Source organism: Rhinichthys klamathensis, unplaced genomic scaffold, assembly GCF_029890125.1.
Source record: "Rhinichthys klamathensis goyatoka isolate OS25496 unplaced genomic scaffold, OSU_Roscu_1.1 h1tg000155l_1, whole genome shotgun sequence".
NCBI lineage: Eukaryota > Metazoa > Chordata > Actinopteri > Cypriniformes > Leuciscidae > Rhinichthys > Rhinichthys klamathensis.
In genome coordinates, this window is record NW_026606690.1 from 734,193 (window position 1) to 753,977 (window position 19,785).

A 19,785-nucleotide genomic window follows, 5' to 3' on the forward strand; every position below is an offset into this window, starting at 1 on the left:
ACGGAGAAGCTGAGCTGATCGATATCAACGTGAAGAGAGTTTGTGTGAATTGTATTGTGCTGTAGTCACGCTACGGTGAATGCGCTGTGTGCGCGCCTTTTTGTTTTGTATGATTCTGAGTAATAAAAACCGTACGAGTTCCAGTTTCGCCGACCCCGTCTTCTTCTTCCCACCACACTACTTTGAACCTTATTACACTGGTGCCGAAACCCGGGAAGAAGGAGACTGCCGCCGCCATGCAGAACCCGTCAGGATCGCCATTTGCGGAGATCATCCAATCACTCGCGGCTCTTCAAAGGGAACAACATCAAGCCCTGCTGAGCGTAAAGGAGGAGCATGAGCAGGGCTTTCAGATGCTGCTCTAAGGCCAGCAGGAAGACCGTGAGTTGTTCCGGAGCTGTTTAGACCGGGAGATTCCAGCCACCTCCTCTCCAGAGTCGGCCTCGGCCCCGCCGCTCACACTGGGGAAGATGGGTCCACAAGACGAACCGGAGGCGTTTCTGGACCTGTTTGAAAGGTCGGCCGAGGCCCGGGGGTGGCCCCAAGGGGACTGGGCGCTGCGTCTCATCCCGCTGCTATCCGGTGAGTCGCAGATTGCAGCCCACCAACTGCCAGTCTCGAATCTCCTGGTCTATCAAGATCTACGGCGCGCCATTCTTCAGCGGGTCGGCCGGACCCCTGAACAGCACCGGCAACGGTTCAGGTCCTTGACCCTAGAAGAGTCCGGTCGGCCCTTCGTGATGGCGCAACAGCTCCGGGACTCCTGCCGCAGATGGCTGATGGCCATGGGAAGCGACGTCGAGAAGGTTATCGACCAGGTGGTGCTGGAGCAGTTTATTGGAAAGCTGCCCAAGAAGACTGCACAATGGGTCCAGTGCCACCGCCCGACGTCGCTGGACTCTCTCTCCCGCCTTCTCCCGCTGTGTGGCTTTTATCGGTCTCCCCACGCCAATCACTGCAATCAGACACCGGTGTTCATCATCTGCACTTGACCTACTTACTCACCGCACAGCTCATTGACTCGTCTCTCACTACAGACGCCGCGAGAACCACGCCCCCCTCACCACACTCGAGTTTGCAGATATTTAATGAGAGGCCACTTCGGACATAGTTCGTCAACACATGTATCGAGAGGTAACTTACAATTAAATTTTTCTTCTACAAGCTCCCAGTTCCTTTGAACGGACCCGAAAATTCACCTAGTTCCTTTCCAGGATTTGCGGCCCATCCAAGATCGCCTTTCAAGGGCTTTTGTCCAGATCTGCGGCGTCACTAATCCTCTATCCAGCTAATCCTCTATCCAGCTAATCCTCTATCCAGCTAATCCTCTATCCAGCTAATCCTCTATCCAGCTAATCCTCTATCCAGCTGCTACAGTGTTATTTTAAACTGTTATGGTCAAATGCACATATGTTATACACCACACCGGCAACTGGACAGCTGGGCTGAGGACCACGGACTGGACAACGGGGAGCAGGAGTCGGTCGGACCACCGATGGAGATCTCGGAGCCGGTGTCAGTTCGACCACTGACAAGGGACCAGAAACAGGTGTCGGTCGGACCACCGACTGGACGGCAGGACTGGACGCCACGGTCAGGACACGTGGAGTCAGCGTGGGCCGGACTCAAAGAGGAGGAATCGGTATGACTGCCGACAAAGACCTCGGAACTGGTGTCGGACCTTCGACAAGGGACCAGCAGCAGGTGTCGGTGGACCACCGAGTGAGACCTGGGAGCAGGAGTAGGCCAGGGATCGGGCGAGTGGCTATCAGCGCTAGCAGGCCGGTAATCAGGCTGGTCTGGCGTGGAGCTAGCAGCGCTAGCAGGCCGGGAATCAGGCAGGGCAGGCAGGGGGCTAGCTGTCTGACAGCTAGCTGGATTGCTGCTAACATGTCGGCTAGCAGGCCGGGAACAGAGCAGGTGGCTAGCCGCGCTAGCGGGCGTGGAAACTGGCTGGTTGCTGACGGGTCACTGATGGTGACCTGGTCGCCTCTGATGACCACCACGGTAACTCGAAAAGATGGCTAGGCGACTCCCTTCAAAGGAGGACTCCGGGGGAAGCCTAGCCTCCAGGCTATCAGGCCATAGGCTAGCTGCCCGTGCTTCCTCTGACTCCCTGGCCTTCATGGTCAGGTAGGCCAGGAGAATCATCGTCTCTGAGTCCTTGGTAGGTGGGGGCAGGCAGGCAGACGGACAGGCTAGGCGGAAGACTAGCCGCACTGTTCGAGCAGGATACTGGCAGGACAGGCGGAGGACTAGCTGCGCTAGCCGGGCAGGACAGGAGGATGCTTCCCAACCTGTAACTAGCAGGCCGAGAACAAGTCCTTTGAGGGCTAGCAGGCCAGGGACACGGCCGGAGGCTAGCCGTCCGGGCGTTAGCTGTTTCCAGGCTAACGGACTGAGGAACTGATGATGACTTGGCTGGGAGATCGGCTGATATGTGGAGGAAGTCAAACACCCATCCTGGGAAATAGTCTGCTGCTCCTGACTTTGCAGCCAGGCTCTTCCAGGCGAGGGACACAATAGCTGCCTTATGGCTAACGTGACTAGCCCCAAACCACATATTTCTCAGCGCCAACATCTCCCTTAGCACGTCAGATTGTTCCTCTGTTAAAGTGTCTGAAGCCAAGATAAAACAGAACTCAGAGCAGACATGGGCAACACAACACAGAAGAACACAGACCAGGAGTAAACACTAAAGACATGAACTAAGGTACAGAACCAAGACACCAAACTAGGAACTAGGATACGAGACAAGGCAGATACGAAGTAACTTAAGGATGAATAATGTGGTTGAATAAAATAATAAATCAGATAAATTAGTGAAACTGGCAGAGAACATAAATGACACCTAACAAACAGGCGGAAGCCAAGCATGATGGTTGGAAACTAGACATGAGGGACAGGAACAGAACTAAAGTACTAAGGCAGACACCGAGATAACAGGACAGTTCAGAACCACCACACAGAACAAGCAGAAGACCACAGACAGACTGAAACCCAGACACAGAGAACCCAAAATCAAAACACAGAGAAGGCATGGCCAAAGTAATATAACCCAGACAAGCTCAGGACAGGATCGTGACATTTCCACCAGAAATTGGTGCAGAAAATGTCTCCAGAATTCAGGAAATTATGTTTTTAATGCTCACAATCTTCTGGGGGAGGACCCACAGACCCCCTTATTGAATATTTTTTGAATAAATAATTCTTAATTGAATTCACATTATTAAGCTAATTTATCATTGAGGTGAAAAGATGCCATATGCACATTTTAAAAGATTTTAGGCTTCTTCAGGCATGTCTGCGTGTGTAGAGTAGGGGTTGAACCGACTAGTCGATTAGTCGACTAGTCGACCTTAATGAAAAACCGCGACGCTTTAAGCTTGACGTCGACTAGTCGCGTTGATCATGTGGCACTATGATTGCGCTAATTTTGATACTAAAATGTTGCAGACGACAACAGATGAAGAGCCCAGAGGGTCATTGCAGCAAGAAAGCAGCATTGGTACATCAAGTCAAGTCAAGTCAAGTCACCTTTATTTATATAGCGCTTTTTACAATACAGATTGTATCAAAGCGCTTCACAGTGATAACATGAAAACAATATAACAAAAACAATATAACAATATAACAAAGTTTGTTTCTAAAAGAAATTGCGTCAACGTCCACCTTAAGTAAGGCAGATCAATAATATTATTGAATATTAAATGTTAAATGTCCCCAACTAAGCAAGCCAAAAGCCAAGGCAACAGAGGAACCAAAACTCCATCAGGTGACAGAATGGAGAAAAAAACCTTGGGAGAAACCAGACTCAGTCGGGGGGCCAGTTCTCCTCTGGCCAACGAAGGAACAGTGCATGATTCGGGCAGCATTACAAGTCAGATTGGATCGGAACATTTAGAGTATTTTTTGGAAGTCCAAGTATGCACGCCGGTCTTAAAGACGAGTTGTTGAGGATCAGTGCCGTCCACCATAGAGAGTCCATATCGCCCGTGTTGAGTCGTCACTTCACAGGCTTTGTGATTGGAGCATCTGAAGTCTCCGTGAGAGGCTGGATACAAACTGGAGCTGACGAACGCCATTTTCTCGGGACTCGCGTCCCGAGATAACAGCAGAAAAGCAAAGGGAAAATAATTAGCGTAGCTGCTGTTCATAATGATGATTTCCATAACACAGGCGTAAAAGACAAAACATGAAGACAGTGACTCTTGCGTCCCAGTGTCACCCCCCTCCGTCCCCCACTCAACTCAGCCCAGCTTACTGACCTCTACGTCCCTCCTGCTGCCGAGACCTAACCACAATCTCACAATCTCTCCGCAACCCAACCATACGCGCCAACCCGTTGACTAAGGCTGTCGAGCCCCACTGGTGCGTGAATAGGCAGTTTCAGTGGACAACGGTTCCGTATGGCATACTACCTACCGCAACACAATATCTGCCCAACCACCCGTCATTCACGCAATATACACAGGAACGTAATGACTGCAAATACTATGCAACCTATACAGATAACCTACAGTCTCTTCAAGTTTTATAGTATTAAATGCATTTGATCTGATTCAGCAGTATTATAAAAGGTAAGCATTATGTAAATGCTTGGCTAAAAAGATGCGTCTTTAATCTAGTTTTAAACTGGGACAGCGAGTCAGAGCCTCGAACAATATCAGGAAGGCTATTCCAGAGTTTAGGAGCTAAATGTGAGAACGCCCTCCCTCCTTTAGTGGACTTAGATATCCTAGGAATGACTAGAAGCCTCGAATTTAGTGATCTTAAAGAACGCGATGGATTGTAGGGCGATAGAAGGTCCATTAAATACACAGGAGCTAAACCATTTAGGGCTTTATAGGTCAGTAATAGTACTTTGTAATTGATACGGAACTTGATAGGTAACCAGTGTAGAGATGATAGAATCGGTGTTATATGATCATATTTTCTTGACCTAGTAAGAACTCTAGCGGCTGCATTTTGCACTAACTGTAGCTTGTTTATTGAGGATGCAGGACAACCAGCTAATAAAGCATTACAGTAATCTAGTCTCGAGGTCATGAATGCATGAACTAACTTTTCTGCATCGGAAACAGATAGCATGTTACGTAATTTAGCAATGTTTCTAAGATGGAAAAAGGCCGTTCTTGTAACATATGAAATATGATTTTCGAAAGACAAGTTGTGGTCTAGTATAACTCCCAGGTCTTTTACCGTAGAGGATAAAGTAACAGGACATCCTTCTATATTAAAGTTGTATTGTAAGTGGTTTTGCGGATAGTTTTTTGGACCAACAAGTAATACCTCCGTTTTATCTGGATTTAGTAGCAGGAAATTATGCGTCATCCAGCATTTTATATCTTTAAGACACTCTGTCAATTTTGATGAGTTAGTGTTTTCATCTGGCCGTGATGAAATATATAATTGAGTGTCATCAGCATAACAGTGGAAATTAATTCCATGTTTTCTTATAATATTACCAAGTGGCAGCATATATATTGAGAATAGCAGAGGGCCTAACACCGATCCTTGCGGCACTCCATAGTCTACTGACGTTATCTTCGATTTTTCCCCATTTAAACAAACAAAATGGTAACGGTCTGATAAATACGATCTGAACCAGCTTAATGCCTGTCCCTGAACACCAGTGTAGTTTTGTAGTCGATCCAAGAGTATTTTATGATCGATAGTGTCAAACGCAGCACTAAGATCGAGTAGAACTAGTATTGAGATACAGCCTTGGTCAGAAGCTAAAAGTAAATCATTTGTAATTTTAACTAGCGCAGTTTCTGTGCTATGATGCGGTCTGAATCCTGACTGAAATTTTTCATATATCTCATTTTCTTGCATGAAAGAGCACAATTGAGCGGACACAGTCTTTTCTAGTATTTTAGACATAAATGGAAGATTTGAAATCGGTCTGTAATTTGCTAAGTTATTTGGATCTAATTGCGGTTTCTTAATGAGAGGTTTTATTACTGCCAGCTTGAATATTTTTGGAACATGACCTAAAGATAAAGACGAGTTAATAATATTAAGAAGAGGCTCTTCCACTACAGGTAACACTTCTTTCAGAAATTTAGTTGGTATTGGATCTAATAAACATGTTGTTGGTTTAGATGCAATGATAAGTTTATTTAGCTCTTCCTGTCCTATAGTTGTAAAGCGGTGTAGTTGTTCTTGAGGGGCCATAATCGAGGCTGAATCATAAGACACCATAGAGGATTGTACATTTACAATTGTGTTTCGGATGCTTTCTATTTTCTCATTGAAGTAGTTCATAAAATCATTACTGCTATACTGTAACGGAATAATTTGCTCGGGTGATGTCTGTTTATTTGTTAGTCTAGCCACGGTGTTAAATAAAAACCTTGGATTATTTTGGTGATTTTCTATTAGTTTGCGGAGATGCTCAGCCCTGGCTGCTTTTAGAGCTTTTTTATAACGTGACATACTGTCTTTCCACGCGATTCTAAAGACCTCTAAATTAGTTTGTTTCCATTTACGCTCTAGGTTACGAGTTTCTCTCTTGATAGCATGCGTAGCACTGTTGTACCATGATGCTTTAGTTTTCTCTCTAACCTTTTTTGATCTAATTGGTGCAACAATATCTAATGTACTAGAGAAAATGGTGCTCAAACTGCTAGTCATTTCCTCTAGTTCATCTGTTTGTTTGGGTTCACTGAGCAGCTGAGATAGATCAGGTAAGCTATTTGAGAATCTATCTATAGTGATTGGAAGGATTGTTCTGCCTGGTCTATAACGTGGCGCAACATGACAAATTTCAGCAGTGCGTATTATACAAGTTACCATGTGATGATCGGTGAGATCGTCACTTTGCGGTATAATATCTATATCGGTTGGATTGGTTCCGTATGATATAATTAAATCTAGTGTATGATTTAGACGATGAGTGGGACCACTGACATTCTGCTTGACCCCAAAGGAGTTTAATAAATCTGTAAACGCAGTCCCTAACGCATCGTTTGTGTTATCTACGTGTATGTTAAAATCTCCAACAATTATTGCTTTATCGGCATTGACCAATAGATCTGAGAGAAAGTCTGCAAACTCTTTTAGGAAATCAGCATATGGTCCTGGAGGTCTATATACAGTAGCCAAGGCTAGAGATAATAGGGATTTATTTCTTACATCTAAGAGCGCAACGTTTAGCACCAGTACTTCAAACGAATTAAACCTGTGACCTGTTTTCTGAGTTACATTAAGAATATCTCTATAGATTGTTGCAACACCGCCGCCACGACCGATCAGACGGGGCTCATGCTTATAACAGTATCCTGGTGGAGTGGACTCATTTAGACCGAAATACTCGTTTGGTTTAAGCCAGGTTTCAGTAAGGCAAAGTACATCGAAGCTATTATCTGTGACCATTTCATTTACAATAACCGCCTTAGGTGTGAGCGATCTAATGTTTAGAAGACCTAGTTTTAGAAATTGTTTTTGTTCACTGATATTTAGATTTTCAGGTTTAATTACAATAAGATTTTTCCTAGATCCTACAGTGGATTTATTATTTGGCCTCACTAAACGAGGAATAGACACAGTTTCTATATAATGTTCTACACTACTTATATCAATTAAATTGGCACAGCAAAGACTGTGATTTGGAATTTGATTTTCTAGTCATACGGTGTGTAACGTCTTGGAGATGTTGTCCGACAGAACAGCCGCTCCGATTCTGCTGGGGTGCAGGCCATCAGCACGGTAGAGCCTAGGTCGCTCCCAGAACAGATTCCAATTATTTACAAAGAGCAGTTTTTGTTCATTACACAATGACATTAACCATTCATTTAGTGCAAATAATCTACTGAACCTTTCCTGTCCTTGTCGGTACGTGGGAAGCGGTCCGGACACGATGATCGTTGCCTCAGGCGCTGTGCTGCATACCGCCTCGATCAGGCTCCTGTAGTCCTTCTTCAGAACCTCCGTCTGCCGCAGCCTGATATCGTTTGTTCCAGCGTGAAGCACCACAGCTCCGACGCGCTCTTCACCGTTCAGGATCTGGGGAACCTGTGCGGCGACATCAAGAACACGAGCACCAGGAAGGCAGTGAGTGCGCACCTTACCCTTACCTGAGGTAGCGCGGACATGACGGACCATGGAAGTGCCGATGATCACGCCGTCGTCGCGTTCCGACTCGTGAAGAGGGGAGAAGCGGTTCCGGGTGGAGATCTCGAAGACCGGGAGGGGCGGAGAGGTTCTTGCTCTGGTCCTGGCTCGTGTCTTCCGCTGTGGGATCACCCAGGGTCCATGGTGTTGGGTTGGTGCCGGAGTGAATGATGCCAGAGATGATCGCGTCCTCCTGGGCAGAGAAACGCACGGAGTGGACGAAGTCGGAGTCAAAAAGTTACTAACCACTGACTTGTGTGCATCGGCGCGTGACGTTTCAAGCGCTGATCGCCGATCCCGCAGCTCGGCTTGCCTCTCCAGCAGACCACGGATCTGTTTCTCCACCGATTCAAGCTCCAATCGTACCGAAATAAGTTCGAATGTGTCCTCACCTGCACTCAGAGGTAACGTTAGACACACATCCGATATGTTCGCCATAACAGATGAACAGTAGATTAGTAGTGATACTACCAATATCACTAGTAATTTAGGACTGAAATCCTGGATATAACCTGTATCCTTTCAGTGAAACGGGTGTAAAATCAGACGGTCAATAGGCGCGAGGCCACGCGTGAAATGCTAGCGGACTAAAGGCTAGTAGCCGAGATTCGCAAAGTTGGGTCTAAGTAGCGATATCAAAGCAATCCGATTGTTTTTTATAAGGAATAGTATCGAGGATAAGTTCCCATGATATAAAAATAGAAAGTGCTTGTTTATAAATGAGTGGTAAAAAAGAAAATCAAGGATTAATGAATTGATTCGACGGAGCTTTCAAACACAAACACCGACTGCTCGTGCATGCGCATGTCACAAAACTAAGACACAAAACGAGCAATATCTAGTGTAAATACTTAACACTAGATATTGTTGAAAACGAAAGTAACGCTCACTGTTTTGACCGGAAATGAGAGTTCAGTATCTTTATTAAAATCATTAAAACATTTTTTTTTCATTTATTTATTTAAACATATTAATGATGTAGCTAATTTACCCGCAATTAATTGGAATATTATTTTGTATTACTTAGATCTGCGCATCACTAAGGCGCAGATGTGAATTTATAGCTTTTTTTTCCTTTTCTTTTCATCCTAAATGATGATGTAACTGCGGGCTGTTTACACCAGGCCACTTCATGTGTTTCTGTGATCTGATAGCTATCCGATCGTGAAAAGACCAGGTGTAAATGCCCTCCGAAACGCACTCGAGACGGATTTAATTCCGATCGCTCAAACCGCTTCAGGAGGAGGTCTGGGCCGCTTAACAGACAAAACTGGACAAGTGTAAATGCACCTGGTTGTTGAATTGGACAAAAAAAATTCCGCTTCTCGCAACAATGCTCAAAATAAACGTGTGAGAGCGTATTATAGCGATGAAGCTATGGCAACACGCATCGCCGCATATGAGCAGCTGGATTCATCAAGCCAACGTGCAAACTATCGCAAATCAAAGTGAAAGTAAGTCGCAGACGCTTAACACACAATCATCTTCATTAAAAGTAAAGAAACAGAAATGATCTTACCAGTGCTGTCTCTCTTATTGCGGTCTTTGATTTTGAAATTAGCTGATGATCAATAAAATGCAGCTCATTATTGTTGCTTTCGGTGACGTGAACTCCGTTAAATCTGCATAGCGCGTTGTTTGAAGATCGGATATATATCTGTTTTGCGAAAACATATTTATGTGACCAGACCAGGTGTAGGCTAAATGGAATCGTTTTGATAAATCAGATCAGTAAAAACGCATGAAGTGACCAGGTGTAAACGGCCCCATTATGAGCTGTCTGTCAGCATCTGTATAATTTTCTGTTAATTACTTGCAAATTGTGGCATGTTGCAAAGCAGTCCCGTCTCTTGTGTTTTTATGAATGACGTCATCGACTAGTCGACGTCGACTCGACTTTGATGTCAAAACAGTCGACTTCAAAAAATCTGAAGTCGTTCAACCCCTAGTGTAGAGTCAGCTGGGATTAAACCAAATGAGAAAAGTTTATCTAACTTGCCAGGGGGGGTGAAATGTAAAATTTTGTTTTTATGTACCTGACAAATAAAAGGAATATGAATCGAACTGATCCTTTTAGGAGTTTTGCGTAGAGTGCTGCCATTTTGGTGCACAGTTCAGCAAATAAACAAATGTGTAACCAAAGTCCAGACACCAGACAGATTTCTAAAGTCTGTTTATTCAGTTCCTACTGATCCTGAATTATATATTGTGCTAAGACAGGGTCATATGTTCCACACTAACAGTTGGAGATTAAATGTGTCTCTAAAGTTTGTGGGTATTTCTTTATGGGGCTGCATTCAATAAGGCCAAAGGATGTTTATGCGTGTGTTTATTTGGACCTCATTACATTTTTTAAGGATTACTTATGTATCAACGCTGAGGCTTGATACCAAAATCAAACAGTTTAGGGTTCCTCAGTGTCATTTTTACAGTGTTAGTCCTTGTCTGGGAGAAACAATAACGATAAGATACCAAAAAAACAACAGAAGATAATAATCAGCAAATAAAACCCTAACCCTAACCCTAACCCTATCAAAAAGTGGAGCCAGCTGTTCTGACATTTACATACTTCTACACTTCATCACACTTTCACTTTCTAAATGTTGTCTAAGCTGCTGCGCACGTTCACTTTTTAGATGCCCTCTGAACGGCAAAGGAGTTGGATGCAATTAGGGTAAGTGTGTGTGTTTATGCAGTAAGCTGTGTGTTATTCAAACTGTAACATCTTCAATAGAACAAGCAGCTAAACAATATGTTTAGATATTCCTGAAATACTTTTTATTCTGTGCTTCCTTTATTCCTGTTATTTTTCCTGCGTCCCCTTGGTATTCAGCCTTTACGTTGATGTAGTTAGTGTTTTTCCTGTAAAAATGTTAAATGCAGGACTTTAACCAGTAATGGAGTATTATTACATTGTGGTATGGATACTTTTACTCAAGAAAACATCTGTGTGTTGCATAATTTTAAGCAGAACTGTTTAAATCATGTGATGACCAATCAGCTGTTTGAATCTGACTTCACCGTCAGCGTCAGCGTTTCGAAGCAGAAGTTTGGGTAACACTTTATTTTAAGGTGCTTGTAATAAGCAGTAATTAACAGTTAATAAGACACTTATAAGACCTTATAAGACACTTATAAGACCTTATAAGATGCATATAAGATGCATATAAGCATTAACTACTTCATATAAGGGTTAATTAAAGGTCCAGGCCCTGAAGAGATCAGGGAAACTACTCCCTCTTGGGAAGGTCAATTTTTAAGGGCCTGGGAGTTTGTGTTACCATTTATGTTTGTTCGGCTGTTCTAAAAGTGCAATGTATTGATACTTGAGAAATTTATTATTTAATTTAATTTATTTATTATCATTAGTTAATGCTTATATGCATCTTATATGCATCTTATAAGGTCTTATAAGTGTCTTATTAACTGTTAATTACTGCTTATTACAAGCACCTTAAAATAAAGTGTTACCGAAGTTTGTACTGTGTTGAGAAAAAATAGATAAGCAGAGGGGGCTGTTGCCTCACATTTCTTTCTAAGAGGAAGAGCTCCTACACTGCCAAGAGTTCATGCTTCCACTCCCTTTGCACCCCTCCTTGCTGCATTACCAAAAAAGCTGTACTAAGCTGTGTTATGCAGCTTTAACCGGTGCGCCTGTGCCAGATGTTACTGAGCTGGACAGATGCAAACATTTAGAAAACATTTTAAGTTTAAAGTTTGGTTGTTCTACTAATTAACTCCGATCCAGTGAGTGCATGAACGCAGCCTGCATCTCACAAACTGCAGAATTATCTTACTTTCCATTAATGGTGTATTACAAGTGTGGTGGTGTCTCATTTAGGGGCTCCCCCGAAGTTGGATCGCTTTCCACATTATTTCAGCAACTAACACAACCCATATAACTATGCCGTGTACCACTGGCATTATGTCAGTGTTAATTTTAGCCTGCAAGAAAGGATGTAACGGTACAAAGCGATTCGTTTCCTAGCCTAACTTATAGTGAAACAGGGCAGAGGCAGCCAGCTGTCATTAGCACGGATCCAAAGCTGTTTGCTTTGAAACATTTGATTTAGATTTATTGTGTGTATAGCTCAGGGGTAGGCAAGTTCGGTCCTAGAGAGCCGCTATCCTGCAGAGTTTGGCTCCAACACTGAAAAAAACCTCTCCTGCCTATAGCCTTGGTAATCCTGAAGACATTGATTAGTTTGTTCAGGTGTGTTTGATTAGGGTTGGAACTAAATTCTGCAGGACAGCGGCTCTCTAGGACCGAACTTGCCTACCCCTGGTATAGCTTCTAACTAACGCGACCTGTCTGACACCACGGCAGAGGGGGACATATGAGTGTATATACAGCAGGCGATCATCTCTTGTAACATAGTGTAAGGTGGAACAGGTATATATTATTCATTGAGGGACTCCATGCATTTTAACACCAGCTTGTACGGCCCCAAAACTGTCTGGGCCCCAGTGCGTCAGCACTGTCTACACCTCCTCCCCTGTCCTGAAATACTTTTAATGACTTACTTCCTTCATTCCTGTTATTTTTCCTGCTGACTTCCCCTGCATCTCCGTGGTATTCAGCCTTTATGTTGATTCCACCATGTTGATAACTAAAGCATATCACCACAGAACTTCCCCAGTTAATGACTACATCAAGAGGATTTTCCTCTGAAATGTACTGTGTAAATATGCAGATTAGCTCGTTTTGGTTAATATAGAAGAAATCTACAGATGCAAACAGACAGAGGTTAGCAGGCTTAAAACCATCTCCATCTAAAGGTGTATTCTTGAAGTTTTATTTCCGTTAGAGTAAAAGAAGACCTGGAAGCAAAATAGACCAAAGTTTCAAAACTGACCACTCCATGAAAAAAGTTCCTTAAAGAGTAACTTCATAGTTTTGATCTAATAATTATCCATTCTATGAGTTTGTTTGCTGATAGATCTTGATACAGACAGCACCCCCTCTCGAATATGAAATTAAATTTATGTCACCATCAGTCAGACATCGATAGAGAGAGAGAGTGTGTGTGTGTGGTAAGTGTAATATAATAGCAACAATAATAAAGTATTTGATCAATACATTAAAGCTGCAGTAGGGAGTTTTGAGAAAACGTTGACTTAGCCTGAAAATTTGAACAAGCACAACTTCCAGGTCCCTGCACCCCCTTGCTCTCTGCTGCGCTACAGCCCTCCCTCCACAGCTCGTCCTCCACAGCTCCTCCCTCCACAGCTCCTCCTCCACAGCTCGTCCTCCACAGCTCCTCCCTCCACAGCTCCTCCTCCACAGCTCGTCCTCCACAGCTCCTCCTCCACAGCTCGTCCTCCACAGCTCCTCCCTCCACAGCTCCTCCTCCACAGCTCGTCCTCCACAGCACCTCCCTCCACAGCTCGTCCTCCACAGCTCGTCCTCCACAGCTCGTCCTCCACAGCTCGTCCTCCACAGCTCGTCCTCCACAGCTCGTCCTCCACAGCTCGTCCTCCACAGCTCGTCCTCCACAGCTCCTCCTCCACAGCTCGTCCTCCACAGCTCCTCCCTCCACAGCTCCTCCTCCACAGCTCGTCCTCCACAGCTCCTCCCTCCACAGCTCCTCCTCCACAGCTCGTCCTCCACAGCTCCTCCCTCCACAGCTCCTCCTCCACAGCTCGTCCTCCACAGCTCCTCCCTCCACAGCTCCTCCTCCACAGCTCGTCCTCCACAGCTCCTCCTCCACAGCTCGTCCTCCACAGCTCGTCCTCCACAGCTCGTCCTCCACAGCTCGTCCTCCACAGCTCCTCCTCCACAGCTCGTCCTCCACAGCTCCTCCTCCACAGCTCCTCCTCCACAGCTCGTCCTCCACAGCTCCTCCTCCACAGCTCGTCCTCCACAGCTCCTCCTCCACAGCTCGTCCTCCACAGCTCCTCCTCCACAGCTCGTCCTCCACAGCTCCTCCTCCACAGCTCGTCCTCCACAGCTCGTCCTCCACAGCTCGTCCTCCACAGCTCCTCCTCCACAGCTCGTCCCCCACAGCTCGTCCTCCACAGCTCGTCCTCCACAGCTCGTCCTCCACAGCTCCTCCTCCACAGCTCCTCCTCCACAGCTCGTCCTCCACAGCTCCTCCTCCACAGCTCCTCCTCCACAGCTCGTCCTCCACAGCTCCTCCTCCACAGCTCGTCCTCCACAGCTCGTCCTCCACAGCTCCTCCTCCACAGCTCGTCCTCCACAGCTCGTCCTCCACAGCTCGTCCTCCACAGCTCCTCCTCCACAGCTCGTCCTCCACAGCTCGTCCTCCACAGCTCCTCCTCCACAGCTCCTCCCCCCACAGCTCGTCCTCCACAGCTCGTCCTCCACAGCTCCTCCTCCACAGCTCGTCCTCCACAGCTCCTCCTCCACAGCTCGTCCTCCACAGCTCGTCCTCCACAGCTCGTCCTCCACAGCTCGTCCTCCACAGCTCGTCCCCCACAGCTCGTCCTCCACAGCTCGTCCTCCACAGCTCGTCCTCCACAGCTCCTCCTCCACAGCTCCTCCTCCACAGCTCGTCCTCCACAGCTCCTCCTCCACAGCTCCTCCTCCACAGCTCGTCCTCCACAGCTCCTCCTCCACAGCTCGTCCTCCACAGCTCCTCCTCCACAGCTCCTCCTCCACAGCTCGTCCTCCACAGCTCCTCCTCCACAGCTCCTCCTCCACAGCTCCTCCTCCACAGCTCCTCCTCCACAGCTCCTCCCTCCACAGCTCCTCCTCCACAGCTCGTCCTCCACAGCTCCTCCCTCCACAGCTCCTCCTCCACAGCTCGTCCTCCACAGCTCCTCCCTCCACAGCTCGTCCTCCACAGCTCCTCCCTCCACAGCTCCTCCTCCACAGCTCGTCCTCCACAGCTCCTCCTCCACAGCTCGTCCTCCACAGCTCCTCCTCCACAGCTCCTCCTCCACAGCTCGTCCTCCACAGCTCCTCCTCCACAGCTCCTCCTCCACAGCTCCTCCTCCACAGCTCGTCCTCCACAGCTCCTCCTCCACAGCTCCTCCTCCACAGCTCGTCCTCCACAGCTCGTCCTCCACAGCTCGTCCTCCACAGCTCCTCCTCCACAGCTCGTCCTCCACAGCTCCTCCTCCACAGCTCCTCCTCCACAGCTCCTCCCTCCACAGCTCCTCCTCCACAGCTCGTCCTCCACAGCTCCTCCTCCACAGCTCCTCCTCCACAGCTCGTCCTCCACAGCTCCTCCTCCACAGCTCGTCCTCCACAGCTCGTCCTCCACAGCTCGTCCCCCACAGCTCGTCCTCCACAGCTCGTCCTCCACAGCTCGTCCTCCACAGCTCGTCCTCCACAGCTCCTCCTCCACAGCTCGTCCTCCACAGCTCCTCCTCCACAGCTCGTCCTCCACAGCTCGTCCTCCACAGCTCGTCCTCCACAGCTCCTCCTCCACAGCTCCTCCTCCACAGCTCGTCCTCCACAGCTCGTCCTCCACAGCTCCTCCTCCACAGCTCCTCCCTCCACAGCTCCTCCTCCACAGCTCCTCCTCCACAGCTCGTCCTCCACAGCTCGTCCTCCACAGCTCGTCCTCCACAGCTCCTCCTCCACAGCTCGTCCTCCACAGCTCGTCCTCCACAGCTCCTCCTCCACAGCTCCTCCCCCCACAGCTCGTCCTCCACAGCTCGTCCTCCACAGCTCGTCCTCCACAGCTCCTCCTCCACAGCTCCTCCTCCACAGCTCGTCCTCCACAGCTCGTCCTCCACAGCTCGTCCTCCACAGCTCGTCCTCCACAGCTCGTCCCCCACAGCTCGTCCTCCACAGCGGAGCCCGTCGTGAACGCGCAGGCTAGTAAACAGGCCCACCGATGACGGTGGATAAAAAGTTATATGGCACATTCACTAATAGGGACTAAACGTCAACAATATGCTTTACATTGACTATGGCCTGCCCATACTTTGACTACAAACTTGGTCCTCAAATCATTATGTATTTTGCAATAGCCTACATGTAACTTTATAACGTTGCACTCTTTCTATAAGTTATAAATAGCTAGTAAGATAACGTTAATATAACGGTAACTAACGTTACAGTATGTAAGTATTTATTCTAGCGATATAAAATGCTAGATAAGGTGTGCTAGTACATTATTTCAGCAACATGACAAGCCAGTGGATTAGCAGGTTTCAATTGTTGCTTAGCAGAGTGCGTGACATTTTATCTACATGTTATGCAGCTAGAGTTTTGACACCGAGTCAATGGGCTCTGTGTAATTCTTTCTTTTTCGCTTGTTTATCGTCATCAGTCTTTTTCCTTTTACCTCTTTGTTTTATGAGCAGGTGTCACTCGAGAATTGGCAGTTTAGGTTGTTTCTCCGTCATAAGCACAGCTGCAGCTCGCCGGCAATCTTGAGTTTGAATGACGGCTCGCGCTCCGGCGCTCGCGCTGTGCAAGAGAGGGGTGTGGTCAGCGCGTACACGAGCGTGATTGACAGTGCTAAGACACTCCTCCTGGCTCTGATTGGTTGTTTCTGACCGGGAGCGTGTATTTCTGCAAATGGCAATAGGACCACTGGGAGGAGCCAGAGGAGCTTGACTTTTACACAGATTATCTGTCTCATATTCTACTGTCAGGACATAATGACAGTTTTAGCAAATACATGTTTTCAAAAGTTACCTACAGGAGCTTTAATGTATTCAGTATTCTGTTGCTTTGCTGTGTGAAGCTGAAGGTTATCTTTACTCATTTGACATCTTGCTTGTGAAACAAAACATATTTAAATAACATTTATTTTAATCATGGCTGCAGTCCAAAGCCACAGTTTAGTGTGAAGGTTTTTCTTTATAATATAGTGTCATGTTAGCCTGACTACGTCAGACTTCCTACTTCCGCTAATTTCATTTCGCTCCTGTAGTCAGTCTGAGATAGCAGCCTATCTTTCTGTTTTCCACCGGCCTGAAAACAGCCTGGCCAATCAACGAACAGAGGGCGGGCTGAAAGCCGTGACGTAGTCGGTAAGCGCCGTGTTTAAGATTAGGTCAGGGAAATCGAAAACGACCGCTGATATGGAGACGCGGATGCAATTCGCTCTGTTGTGGAGAATATTCCCGGCATTAGCAAACTGAAGCCCGAACACGAAGAGTGTGTATTAAACATTTTGAATGGAGGTGATGTTGTGGCCCTACTCCCTTTGGGAAAAGTTTAATTTATCAACTATTACCGATCGTCAGCGAGAAACTGGGGAGCCTTTTGACAGGTCAGTGTCTCTTTTCTTTTCCAGGTCTTAAATACCGTAAAACTTCAAATAATAGCCCAGGCTTTTATTTGCCCAAATCGTCGAACTGCACCGGCTTGTACTTGAGATAGGCGTCTAACTTATATGAGACAGGCCTTTATAGTTTAGATGTTGTTCATTGAGATGTTGTTCCTAGAGTCTATAATCTCTAAAAATCTCCAAATGCTCCACGTGAAACCGCGGTCTTCCGACCTCTTACTATCTTGTCGATTGATTTTTATGAATATGCGCGAGGGAGAGAGAGCAAGACAGCGCTCGTGTTGTTTGTAGACGTGGGAGTGCGCGCGCGCGGCCGGGGCTCTCTCTCTCTCTCTCTCTCTCTCTCTCTCTCTCTCTCTCTCTCTCTCTCTCTCTCTCTCTCTCTCTCTCTCTCTCTCTCTCTCTGCTCGTTTGTGCCCTGTCAAGCGCAGCAGTCATTCTATTACATCACTCACAGATCAAAAAAGTCGTTTACAGCCATGTTCACTCGGGTATTTCGCTCGCATCATCAAGTGTTTACAGTGGAAGTTCGATCATAGATTTGAGTTCGATGCATGATGTCTGTGGTTCGATGCAGCTGTGTCGGCGCATAACATACGTCATAAACAAACTTATCTGATTGGCTTACGGGTAACCAATGATTTTAAACTTCAGTACGCGCCCCCTAGCGAGAGAGAAAACACTTCTCTATTATGCTATCCCAGACTCTGTGTACGAAGCAAAGTGAAGTAGCAGAGTCTGGTATTACCAGGCTAGTGTTATGTAGGCTTTTCCACCAAAAGAATTCAAAAGGATTTATTGCCTTTTGAACAATAAACACATGATTTATGCAACTATGTCCCTCAACTTGGTGCAGTCATTTATTGTAAATATACACTTGTAGCATAGAAAACATGCACATTGTGGCATACTGTCCTTTGTTGTTGCAGCTCCTGTGATGATAAACCTAGTGAATATTAAAGCGGGATTTTTACTTCTGCGTCGGGTCTACGTGCGAGTAGTTGCATTTATACTTGTGCGTCGGTGTCTGCGTCGTTCTGCAATTACACCGGCAAAAGCTAGTTGTCAGCAGCGCTACAGCATCCACTGAGTTGACTTTTGCTGGCCGAGCAGGTCAACTTCCGATTTAGCACTCTGCTAACTTGAATGAGGGTAAAATTGTGCACGTGCAGCTATTATAGACCGAGTGGATCACATTCTGATAGTGAACGTGTCATTTCGCTTGGGTTGTGATGCTCAAATATATTGATCCACCGTGTTCCAGCCGCTGGTTCGGCAACTAGTAAAATTTACTTTAAAGCGCGGAGCACTTCCTGTGTGATGCTCTGCGGCTGGAGTGCCCGCTTGAGCCTCTGGGGGGCACTCCTTCCTAGTTTATTATTTCCATTATGTTTTACCCTGTACTGATTATCGTTGATTTTATGCACCTGTGTTTTATTATCTTGTTTAGCGCACCTGTCTTAAGCCTGAGTTATCCCTGTGTGGATTGCGAAGTCTTGTGTTTTGCCCTGCAGACATTTCCAAGTATCCTTGGTTTTCCTGGTTCCCTGTTTTCTCTCTGTGTGCTTTTCTGTTTAATAAAGTTACTGCGAATGGATCCGCACGACTCTGCCTCTTCGTTACAGAAGACTTCGCCACAACAGGATCCAGCAGCCTTGTGTGCCTCCCAGTCAGCCAATGCAGATCTGAGCGCTGTACAGCAGGTTCAACTGAATCAACTCACCTCGTCGTTGGAGAGGTTGGCTAAGATGGTTCGCGGTCTTCATTTCTCCACACCAGGACCATCGCACACTCAACCCGTCTCCACTGTTGTCAGCCCTGAACCGATCCGGGTTCCACGTCAAGCTCGCCCAGTGAAGTACGACACGGATACTGGAGCTGAGATCATGTGTTTACGTCAAGAGGGTCGTTCGATTGAGTGGTATGTCGAGGAGTTTGTTGAACTCGCACGTTTCACGAGAATGACCACCGTATGTTTAAAGATCTTTTTCCGTGGAGGGTTCCGAACCGCTTCGCTCAAGGATGCCCTACCCTGAACCTGACTGCACTTTGACCCAATATATTGATCTGGCCCTTTCCATGTGCGGTTCGCCTTTTACTGTGGATTTTTTGGAACTTTTGCTTCACAAGGGACCCGACGATTCGCCACTTTACAAGGTACCCACGGAATCCACGCATCAATTGTCTCCCGGTGAACCAGCGCATCACACGTGCTCCGCCGAGTTTGCGCTACATGAAAGCCCAATTGAACCAGTGCTTCGTAAAGGGTCCGCCGTATCCACGCAACATGTGAATCCCGACGTTCTAACACTTCACGTAAGCTCCGTTATATTCCTGCCTCAAGAGTTTTCTACTGAGTCTGAGCGCGTGCCAGCCGAGTCAAGTGAGTCAAGTGCCGCCGAGTCGAGTGAGTCAAGTGAGTCAAGTCCCGAGTCAAGTGAGTCAAGTCCCG